Below are 11974 nucleotides of genomic sequence, written 5' to 3' on the forward strand. Positions count from 1 at the left end.
ATAAAAAGTTGTGAAAAAAATAAATTTACAAAAAGAATAAGAAATTGAATTCTGGAGATCTAAACACAAAGTGAAACACTGGCTGAGCGGAGCACGTGTGAGAGAGACAGAAAGAAAAGAGACATGGGGAGGTTAAGGGGTTGAGAAGATGGTAGGGAAGGTCTCAGACAGATGAGAAAAGTTTCCCCACAGAAAGAAGAGGACAGAACAAGGTATAATAGAGTAGTGCAGACAGAGGAGTGTGGGGGGTGGGGGTGTAGCTGTGGCGGTAACAGATAGAGAATACAAACATGGTCTCCCACTGGCTGAGTGTCTCTTTGTGATAGCAGAGCAGGAGCGTGAGGGTGGGAGCACACAAGAGACAGCCAAAGGATAGACTCCCCTTTCAAAAGAAGAGTAATGGGAATAACTCTTTAATTTTTAAAGCTATCTAAAGCCTCAAAGATTAAATGTTTACTCCCAGCTTCTGTAGGAGCAGTGACATCCAATCCCTGCTTTCCAAAGAACAACTAATTACTTCCACCTCAATGGAGAGCTGCGCAACAGGCATATTTATTTATTTATTTATTTATTTTTATTTATTTTTTTATTTATTTGTCATTGTTTGCAACACAAATGTGTGTCCAGATTTCTAAACTTGTATGCTCGGGCATACATTAAACTATCTTTAAACACATCTTCATGAGGAGGTTATTGTAGAATGTGACAAGGGTTGGAACTGAGAGCTGGGCAGCTGGCAAAGCTTTAAAACCTCTACAGGTGCCTGGGCAGATGCCTTTGTGTATATATGTGTGTGCGTGTGTATTAGACAGGGAGAGAGATAGCAGAGTGTGAGGCAGCATGCATTTCTTGTATTACAATGAGATTGCAGCAGGAGGTCTGTGGCGAGTCACTCTCACACACATTCAGCTGTCTGCACACTCGCTCTTTCATCATAATGCAGACTAATATGGTAATAAAAGCCAGSACATCTCTGGAAAAACAAAGTTAGTGGAGCGGAGCGGAGAAAAACGTGGGACTTGAGCATGTGAATGTAAGTGAATGCATGACCCTGTAATCAAAAACTTGTTTTGTTTTGTTCTGTTATTTTAGTATTTTTTTTCTTTGAACATTTTAAATATATATATATATATATATAGTGCAAATGTTTCCACACAGAGACAAAAAGTGTAGTCGCATTTGTAAGATTTTGTAAATATGAATTTCAGTATGTCAGTACAGGTGGTTACCCATCTTTGCATCAGATTAAGGGGGAGCGGGTATTGTGCGAAATGGACTATTTTTTTTTTCTTTGTTCATGTTTGAGAAATCCTTGACTCTACGTTGGTAGCCATGTGGAGCTGCATTGCTGCTACAAAGCATCGCCYATTTACACAAAGCTCTTCCCTGGAGCTCAGTCTGCAGCCGAGCTCCACCCCCACTGAGCACCCCTGTTGTGAAGACGTGCTGAAGTGGCAGTGTCTGAAATGATAGGAGATTCTTAAAGAGATGGAGGCTTGATTTGATTTGATTTGATTTGATTTATTGATTTAACAGGAAAAGATTACTAAAAATCAAGCCTGACTCAGCATAATTGCTGTTTTACAGCAGGTTCCTGTTCTGCAGCACATAAAACACTCAGAAATACAGCATCACAATCACATCATTATACACCATAGACGCAAAGACAAACAAGCATACCAAATTTCACGAAGGCAGCATTTGCAAAATAGGACGCCCAAAAATGAGCACAACAAAAAGTGTCCAGCAGATGGCAGACAAGATTCTTCTTAAAGAGCTGTAGTTTTGAAATGGACTTTATGTTTTGAGGAATGTCATTCCGTGCTTTAGTATAAACATAGAAGAAAGACCTCTGGCCATAACAGTTTTTAAAAGTTGGTAATATCAACTGTCCTTTTGTAACAGATCTAGTTGAATGACCACTTCCAGAATTTGATTTGGGCAGCAATGCACAGAGAGTTCCATAAATGGCACCTTGGAAGATCTGAAAATATAAATTAATACCACTATACAAAACATAATTCTGAAAAGTCAAGGCATCAGACAATGAAAGAACTGTACAGTGATGAGTCCAACCAGGAAGTTTTTTATCAATTTTGTAGGCCCTGTTGTAGAGCCTAACTATGGGTTCTAAGATTTCATTTGTTGTAAGAGACCAAACAGGTAAACAGTACGACATGGTTGAGAGTATAATGGCATGAAGATAGATGTTTGAAACAGAAGATGTCAGATTGGATCTAATTTTTGAATAAACATATAATTTCTGTTTCAACTTAGTGGTTAAGACTTGTACATGATCACRATAAGTCAAATGATAATCCAAAGTAATTCCAAGATATTTGTAGGTAGTGACAATATCAAGGAGTTTGTTTAAAAAAGTGAGTTGATTTGTTATATTGAAATGTCTYCTGGGTGAGGAAAAATACATGCACACAGTTTTTTTTAACATTAATTGATAAAAGATTATCTTGAAGCCAACCATGAAATGTCTTAAGATCTGCTTGTAACTGACTATTAATAGATTCAATTGGCTTGGCTGGAGGAGGTGGGAGGCAGTATTACAGCTTCAGTAGTTGTTGAGTGTTGTTTTCCCAGTCAGTTTGTAAAATTTTTTAATATGGTCCCCAAACAATGTTATCGTTTATCGCAATAATTTCTGAGACAATTTATCATCTGGCAAAATTTGTTATCGTGACAGGCCAAGTCATTATGCTGTGCTGAAGGGACACTTGAATCAAAGCCTTGAATCAAATGCTGAGCAGAAAGAGCATTTTTAAACAAAGCCCAGATTCTAAGTTTAATMCCCTTTCCCAGATCTCTTACTAAAAACTTTCTGCAGCTGATTTTTGTTTCAGATTTTCTGTTGTTCAATAGGACACATTACACTAATGAACACATTTTAAAAAATGAAATATGAGAAATGTAAAAAAATTTTTTTCAAAACTTGCAAAAGACATGCAATCAAGAAAGAACTTTTATGCAGCCGTGAAAGTAATTTTCATTTGAAATGATGGGTTTTACCTTTGCAGTTACTGTTTRTTAGTTTTCACATTTGTAGATGAAAGTTATGAGAAATGAATAAAACTACACAGCCTTGTGGGAAGGTGTCACATCAACCAATTYGATGGAAGGAAACCTTCAAGGTCTGAGCCTGAAGGTGTTTTTACACAGAAATTCACACAGGTATGGAGCATTACAGTGTAAAGGTAAAAACAGTCTAATTAAAAATGCACTTGAAAACAAAGGACATTTAAAAKACCATAACATCCTGCTGAAAAGACAGTTTAAAAAGCCATGCTGTGAGTAGTTCACCACACCAGCAAAAGGTGACGATAACGTTGACARGAAAAAGGTTTGGCAGAAGGAAAGCCACCACTGAATCAGATGATAAGGTTCTGAGAGTCAACAGCTTGCATGGCAGGCTCTGAACAATAGCTTCAAGCATAGCCTTGATGTTGCCAAATAAGCACTTTTTTTTTCAGCAGTGAAAAGAAGGCTTCCAGCTGCAGGCTGACAGGTCAAAGAGAAAAAAAAAACATGATTAAAATGGCAGCATTGGCAGAGCACCAATGAAAAGCTGACCAAGGATTAATTAACAGCTGAAATGCAGCACTAAAAACCTAAATGGCACTAAATATTTCAGATTTGCAAACAGGTGAATAGATTGTTGACTGATGGACTTGAGTTGTGTTGGCTTCACAGGTAAAATAACAACAACCTTTGAAAGTAGACATTTTTATACCCTTTAGTCTTTGCCTATAGTCAATAGTCAGAGCTAAACTATACCAGTGTAAGGCTGATATGCCCTGTGACTACTCAATAATATATATTTATGATTAAAAACTACGTCCACCAGCGTATTGATTAAAATTCACATTTCTCATTTACTCCACTACGATGCTGCCTTCCATTAACAGTGCCTTTATTTGTTTGACTACCCATTCCCACCTCTTTGTCGTTCTTTCTCTCCCTCTTCGCCCATCACTGTGTCACTGTCTACCACAGCAGGCTTTTACAGCGAGCCTACTGACTTCAGAGGGGTGCTAGCTCACACAGCTGGCCTAAGACCAGAGCAGCCATCTTGGGCGGCCCCTGCTCAGATTAACCCCGTTCCTTGGAGCAGCATTGAAGCCTCCTCTGTGGCGTGCAATCCTGCTGGAAGAGATGAGATTAAAGCGGGAGGGAAGGGCAGATTGAAACACAGGAGATTAAAAGTTCCGGTTTTAGACTGCCTGTTAAACTGGATTACAGATTCTCTCCAGTGTCATCCTAACTCGTTATACTAAGTACTAGAACTAATAACATTAATCTAACAAACTGCCGCATATTTTGGCGGTGCTTTGAAAGAAGTACAGGAAACGGGGCGTGTTTTTCTTGTCACCAAACGACATCCAGAAAGAGCTTTAAGGCGCACTGAAAGTTGATGGCGTATTTTAATTTGTTCTTTGGGTACAGGTATTTTATTGTCATCCATAGGCTGTGAGAAATAATGTACCTCACGTCTTCACGCTTCTATACACAGCACCCTTCTTTTCCCCTTTTGTACAACCAAGCTAGAATGAGTGAAAACAGGAAAATCATATCACAACACAAAACCATTTCATACTGATTTCTGGGCAAATGGGGACCTGTCACTTGAGCATTTTAATCTCATTACAGCACACTATTCATAGCCTGCAGCCAAAAAATGCCTACGCACTCAAATGTATCAAGCTGGTGTAGAGACTGTTTTGTCACGGGTGAGAGACGACATAAAAAAATAGCTGCTGCTAACATGAGATACCAAGATCTTTTGACTCCGCTGAGACACATAAGGCCGTAAAGACTGACAGCTATCAGTGCAGGCAGCTGTTCATTGGTCTAAAAATGCACCATATGTTTCACCTCACACAGAAGAAGTGTGGCCTGTTCTTTCTGTCTCCTTTTCCACCACTAAGAAGAAAGAATAACGTGTTTTACCAGCAGACGAAACATTAATAAAAACTGTCACTTGGCAATTTCTGTCATAAGTAAGACACTCAATTGGTGGGAAAAAAGCACTGCTTCAACAAGGTCCACAATCCATATTATTGTAGATTCATTGGTGAGGTGAATCAATAAGGACAAGCAAAGGTTAGCCTCACTCAGACTGCATGATGGATCACGTTATGTTCACCAACCACTGCCCTTTAACGTGGCCTCAGAACATGCCACAGTGCCATTCTCTAAAACAAACACGCATCCTGATAGTTATTATACAACAGTGACCCCACCACTTGCTCTGCACACAAAAAAGCTACATTTTTACAAAACATATTGTGGAAAAAGAGAAACATTGAGGTAAAATAAGACGAGAAGGACAGCGAACAAAGGAAACAGTTTTATTAAAAGGACTGTGAYACTGTGAGCTGGCTCGAGTGCTACTCTTCTGAAAACTCAGCAAGATCCTCAATGGTCTTTGGGGTATTTAGAGAGTCTTCATGGGGGAGCGTGCAGTGTGGAGTTTCAATCCAAGGAGCCACCTGAGGRGCTGAAAAATAAAGCCAATACCAGCAACTGCAATTCCTTGAATAAGGTGTGTGATCCCAAATTTAATCCTTCCTTCATGCKAGTTAAAATAAAAGTTTTAAACAGAAATACCACAGTTTCCAGCTTGTGAAAGAACGGTTTTGGCATCTAAAATATTCTTGAAGTTCAGAGTTATTCRCCTAAATTGCTCAGGGAGCCACAGTTACTCAAAGCCAACAGCCCAGGGGCCAGACATTCCCGCAGGTTGGGTGGGTGGGGGTGTGAGGGGCGGTGCCCATTAATGGTAGGTGAAACACTGCAGTATGTAACAGAATGAGTATTGTTATCCTTTACCTTTGAAATTACTTTACTTTGTTGCATTGAATCATACATTTACATGTATTTAAAATGTGTTTTTATATTATATTGGCGCATTGGCAGGCCGGATGGAAGTCATTCCCATGGGCCACCAGTTGAATGGCCCTACTGTAGGTGATTAAACTTTCCTTTGAACAAATATTAATTACACAGTTACAATAAATACAAAACAACTGAGTCCCACAGCTGTCCATAAAAATAATTGACAATTTAATGACTTATTTATTGATCCTAAGAGAAATTCCAGCAGCATGTTAGATGTGACAACACTCAGCAGTAAAATTTAGACTAGTAAACAGACAAAAMCAAAAGATGAACTACTGACTGAGAAAATAATCTACAAACCAAAGCGTATAGATGTGTTATACAATCTTACTAAAAATGTTGAGCGTGTGTTATGAGAGTGCAAACATGTAGTTTAAGTACATACAAAAACATGAGTGGTGCAGAATAATTACTGTTATACTTTGTAAATCTTGGGCCAGTACCAATGATAGTAATGTAATATCTTAGTATTTAGACATGTTTAATCATCAGTACACCAACTCTGAATACTTTTTCATAACTAATATTTGCTTTTCAAAGTTACTTAGCTGAATACGGTCCTTTGAAACACAGGATAGAGTAAGGTTTTTAGCTAATAAAAATGATGTTTTGTGTTTTCCAGACCATAAGTCACACTTTATTCGTAGTTTGGCTGGTCCTGTGACTTCAAGTCTGGTGTGACTTATATATAGTTTTTCACTGATGGTAACATTTATTTGACTGATGTGTTAAATGTTAGTCCAAACTGACTGACATGAACCAAGGATTAAATATTACCGTCCCCAGCTGTTAGATGGTGCTCTAGGCTGCTGATTTTTATTTTTATTTAACCATTGTTTAACCAGGCACATCCCATTGAGCTTGCAGATCTCTTTTTCAAGAGAGGCATGGGCCTGATGATAACTATGGCATATGTTGTTCCTGTACCGGTAAAATAAATTTGCAGGATTGAAATGAAGTAATGTATGAATCTTTTCCTTTAATATTTATTTGACACAATAACATTAGTATCAATAAATTGATATTTAAATAGATCCCCATACTACAAATTACCACTTTTTAAAAGATCTTTAGATGCATTKTCGGGATCCTTTCAGGTGAAAAATAATCATGACTTTAATGTAATCTTTCATTGTGTTTTTGACTGTATTTTAACTGTAATTCTAACTATGTCCTGTTGTGTCTGTCTACTGTACAGCACTTTGGTCTTGTGCTGTTTAAAGTGCTTTATAAATAAAAGTGGTATGGTATGGTAACAAGTAAACAATAAAACTGCATTAGCATGTGGTAAACATTGTGAAGCTTTTTGAAACTACCATAATCAATCCCCATATTAAAGAAAGTTCTTTAATTTTAAGTTCCTCAGTTATCAATCATTGTTTTTTTCTCTGTTAGAGAAGAATCAATGTTTCAAGTTTCAATGGATACCTTATGAATGTCTTAGACACAGTGGAATTTGAAGAGTAGTGGTATTGAACATTRTGGGAATAAAAATTGATTAAACAGGTACAGAGATATGAGGAAGCTCAGTCTACATGAGAGTCATGTTAAATCAAAWAGCGACAGATCACTCAGGTCGACTGAAGGGATGCAGAATGGACTCTGAAGGTGCAGCCCAATATCTGTTCAGGTTTTAATAAACCTTTCGCCATGTGGCAGCTGGGATAAACTGCAGCTCCCTGAAAAACTGTGAAAGAATAACGAAGGTTTAAAAAAGGGAATGAATGGATCTTGTGACATGAGTTGTATTATTGGCTCTCTGAGCATACTTTCCTAATGTCATAATACCAGAAAACTAATCTTTTCAAAGTTATGGCCTCTGTAGAACAATCTTTTTAAAGAACTGAAATATCACACTGGGCCTTTTCTCATTAAAAAAGTAAAACAAAATGACACGTTTGAAGTTTAACTAAGCTTTAGCAACAGCATGTGATTTTTCAGCTATTTTTTTTTCAGGTCAAGAACCATATTATTGTGGTTAATAGCATTTCTTTTAAACACACTTGAATGGTTAAACATGCAAAAGCCTCAAAGTCTAATTCTTTTAAAAGGATTTTGTTTCCAATAAAGCAAAAACTATTAAAAAACTAGAAAATGAATTGCTTTGGCCTCAAGCAAATACAGTATATATTGTGAAAAGTTAAGTCAAGTCTGTTAAATCTGACATTTTACTGGTTAAGCAGAATTTGAGGCAAAGCAGATTGTGCTCAATAAATAAAGTAGTAGAATTGGGTTGGATTTGGAATTGGATTTGGGGGAATAAAACTCCTTGTTCTGAATGATGACTGGAGTGACACTCATCTTCGTTCTCGTGTTAGAGTTCAGGAAAGCTTTGAAGTTCATTTTCAAAGAACTGCCAAAATTCAATAGTCCGAAAGTCCAGGGTGATGAAAGAGCTGCTGGTATACATTTTTAATATATGTTTTTCACTTAATTTTTTTGTACTTTGGTATCAAGGTTTTACAGCTTATTTTGAGGTATTTACAACCTTTGAAAATGGCACACAAATTTCCACAATACAAAGTACACGTGTATTGCGGAATGAACTTGGGAATTTCTTTTATTTCAAAAGCACTAAAAGTAAAGTTTAAATGTATTATATTTTACTTTATAGACTCAGACGCAGTTGAGCCTATAAAAATGTGTTTTAACTGTGTTTTTGTTGTTTTCTGCTTCTATGCATGTCTGAATAATAAAAGTGATGATGTATATGAAAACTTTGTACAAAAAGTAAGGACATTTGTGTTCGATAGATTATATATTTGKTGTAACAAAGTTTATTGGCAATAAATCTTATACCGTTGGAAAGCCTGTTAATTTCTCCTTTAAATGGTGCCACATTTGTAAGGAGCATGCATTTGTGGAATGAGCAGAGCTGAGTATGTGGGTTTCATACATGGAAAGGTAGCCAAACTTAACTTGTCATTAGCAGAATAAAATCTATTCACCTGCAACAATGGACTGATATTGATGTGTTTTTTTGTAAAGGAAAGAAAATATATCAGTGCATTAAAAGTTGTTTGTGACTTCACAGGACCTGATACATGTGTGGGACTATAACTTCTTTATCTATAAATCCCACTGTGTTTAGATGTTTTTGCTCCAGCAATATCTAAACAGATTTACAGTCTTTGCTTTAAGAAAGTGGATCAGTCACAAAGCTCTGCCTATTGCTACAGGACTTTTCATCGTCCTCTGAGGAAAAWGTCATAAAAATATTCCAGCTGACTAAGGCCCACTAAAGTTCCAACCTCATAAAAGTTCAATCCTATAAGATGTTTGAGCTCTGTCAAAAGGCAACCTGCAAAACAAAAACATCAAAACAAATCAAGATGTTAAAATGTAATGAATTTGAATTAAAAAAAAGGATGTGTCGAAACAAATCTTTCAACCTACCGTAGGGCTACAACTTCAAACACTGTGCTTTTATTTATTCTGATGTATCTGATTAAACCAGACTAAATGTGTTTTGATCCTGTATCTTTTCCAAAAGCAAATCAAAATCTGCTTCAGCTGGGATAGTGAAGGCTTTATGTTAAGTCCCTAGAAAAGCCTCAATCATTTCCTTCAGATCYTTCAAACAAAAGAAATTGATTGGAGAAACGTATTGAACCGCTGTTTAAAAGCAACAAGTATATGTAGCCTGTCAGGATATAAAAATTACTTAGACCTTTTAAGGAGACGTGCGCCTGATTTTTTTTTTTTTTTTTTTTTTTTGGCTCACAGCTTATGTTTTCCTGATGCAATCAATGACTGAGAAGATTTCAGTTGCAAGGTTTACATGACTGGCAGCCTTTTAAAAAGAACTGTGACGCACTGCACAACAACCTTCCCCTGACTTTTAAACAGCCTGGCACTTGAAAGGGAGTTTGAAGTTCTGCTTGTGTGGAACAGAGAAAGAGAAGTTAAAGAACGTGAGTGTTAAAGACTAAGATGAAGAAGRAAAAAAAAAGTAAGGGCAGCTCTAGCCATGCAATCGCAGAATATGACAGATGATATTTCGAACCCACTTTGTTCTTCGTTGCAATCCTCACTGGAAATTACCAAACCAATCGCCCATGACTACTTCTCCTCCTTTTGTCTGTGCAGGAAGAACATGCGGGCAAAGGAGACAAACCTTCTCAGCGTGACCTATCTGTAAAATCGGCTACATATTTCCAGGGCAAATGTCACAGGTGACCTTGGGATGTACGAGAGGTGGAATTAAATCTGCGGGCTTAATGGAGCTGGTAAGAAGATTCCAAAGTGGTGCAGTTAATACAGCTGGCCTTTAAGTTGACACCTTTTATCTCCAGTGGTGCTCTTCTCGGGTTATTTTGAGACATTGATTTTTTTAACCGACATCCATATAGATTCCCTTTGAAAGAGACAAAGGAAACTTTGTCTGTTTATTTAATTTTAAAACTGGATATTGATACAAATMTCCCAGGCTTTGCTCTACAGGAGCCACATTCAGTTAAATGGCCAGATAAGGTTACCACAAATGAAAACAATCCCAATTTGTTTTCATTTAAATATGCCACAAAGTGGTTTGGCTGTCTGTCTTTAGGGACATCCTGCCCAGTTTAACATCCTTTGGTAGAGGCCTCAACCCTATGAGTCCTGAATAATGTTACAAATGAACATATTGATGTTTTAACACCATTACTCAAGACTAGATAGTGTAACATGAGTTGTGTCCAGTGTTGTCCACAAATACATTCAAATGAGCATGTTCATGAGTGGCACCCACATTTTGTGTGAACTTTGAACTTGAGCTGAACTTAACCAGGATATRTGCAAAATCCACTTTTTTAGCTGTTAAAGGGATCCATGATTAGTTGTAACATTAGACTTTCTTTGATAAACATTTATTTTAACTGTAAAATAAAGACTGTAAAAATGTCATAGGCTGTTTAGTTTTTATAATTTTGAAACTATAAGTTTAAAAATATGTTACACGGACAGGGCCATTTTATTTAAACGCAAAGCATTCTGGGTAAATGATGATAGGTTCTTGGTGTGAGGCTGCTAGTGAGCTATATCCACCCTGAAGGTTAATCTTGGACAATATCTGACGATTGTCTCTTTTAAATGAAACCAGAGAGCGTTGACAGAAAGAAGAAGGTAGAAATGACTCAGCCTGTAACTGAAAATATGGATGGAGGACAACAGAGCTGCTTCATGGAAGAAGAACCCCAGCTTATCCTGTTAGCTTTAGCATTAGCCCTGACGCTATCACCATATGTATGTATTAGCTCAGCGCTACACATTCTCCTCTCRTCAACTTTTCCTCTGCTCGTGTGATTCCCTCCCTCCTCTCAACTTCCCCTCTGCTCGTTCCGCCTTTTGSTTTAGTAGACTTGCAAGAAGTGCTTTTATTGGATGAAGAAAAACCCTGTCTGTGATTGGTTGGTGTTGTGGATCATTTACATAAAACTTGGGTTTCAAGTGCAGAGAGAGAGCTGCAAGCAAGCAGAGGGAAAGTTGAGAGGAGGACGGGAAAGAGTTGAGCACAAGCAGGAAGAGAGTTGAGCAAGCAGGTAGGGAGCTGCATGAGCGAGTGTGTGATTTGAACGCACACGGTTCAAATTATTGTTTGTTCATATTCGTATCTGCTCCCAAATGAGTGTTATTGTGKGCTCAAGCTGGTGGCACGAATGTAACGCCATTGCAATGGGCACCGCTGACCTCCATGACCCTGAAAGAAAAAGCAGGTAAACATAAGTTATGGATAGATTTGTATAGTTTAATTGCCTTGGCTCTTTTTAACCTCACTCTTCATTTGTTACACTGTCAAACCTGACAAGTTAAGTTAACTCAAATGATTAGGGGAAATTAATTGCACAAATCTGTTTTTTTGTAACAAACTATTTGAGTTTATTTAATCATGTGAGGAGAGTTTAAAGAACACAAAGCAATTGTGTTATGGCAACTCAAATGCGTAAGTTTATTGACTCATTTCATTTAGTATGTTACAACTTAACTTATTACGTTGGACTAAAAAAGCTGTTAGTTTTCATACTTATTTAAACAGTGATATGGTCATACTCAAATTAAGTTAAATGAACTTGAATGGTTCTTA

General features: G+C 37.3%; 1 long non-coding RNA gene across 1 annotated transcript in view; it reads left to right on the top strand.

The window, feature by feature from the left end:
* Positions 1-998: 998 nt before the first annotated feature.
* LOC106519487 (uncharacterized) overlaps positions 999-11974 on the top strand; it is a 17125-nt gene continuing 6149 nt past the window's right edge. Inside the window, exons 1-2 of the long non-coding RNA XR_001310450.1 lie at positions 999-1033; positions 10000-10139. This is a non-coding gene — a long non-coding RNA (uncharacterized LOC106519487). The remainder of the gene's footprint in view (positions 1034-9999; positions 10140-11974) is intronic.

Source organism: Austrofundulus limnaeus, unplaced genomic scaffold (genome assembly GCF_001266775.1).
Source record: "Austrofundulus limnaeus strain Quisiro unplaced genomic scaffold, Austrofundulus_limnaeus-1.0 Scaffold78, whole genome shotgun sequence".
NCBI lineage: Eukaryota > Metazoa > Chordata > Actinopteri > Cyprinodontiformes > Rivulidae > Austrofundulus > Austrofundulus limnaeus.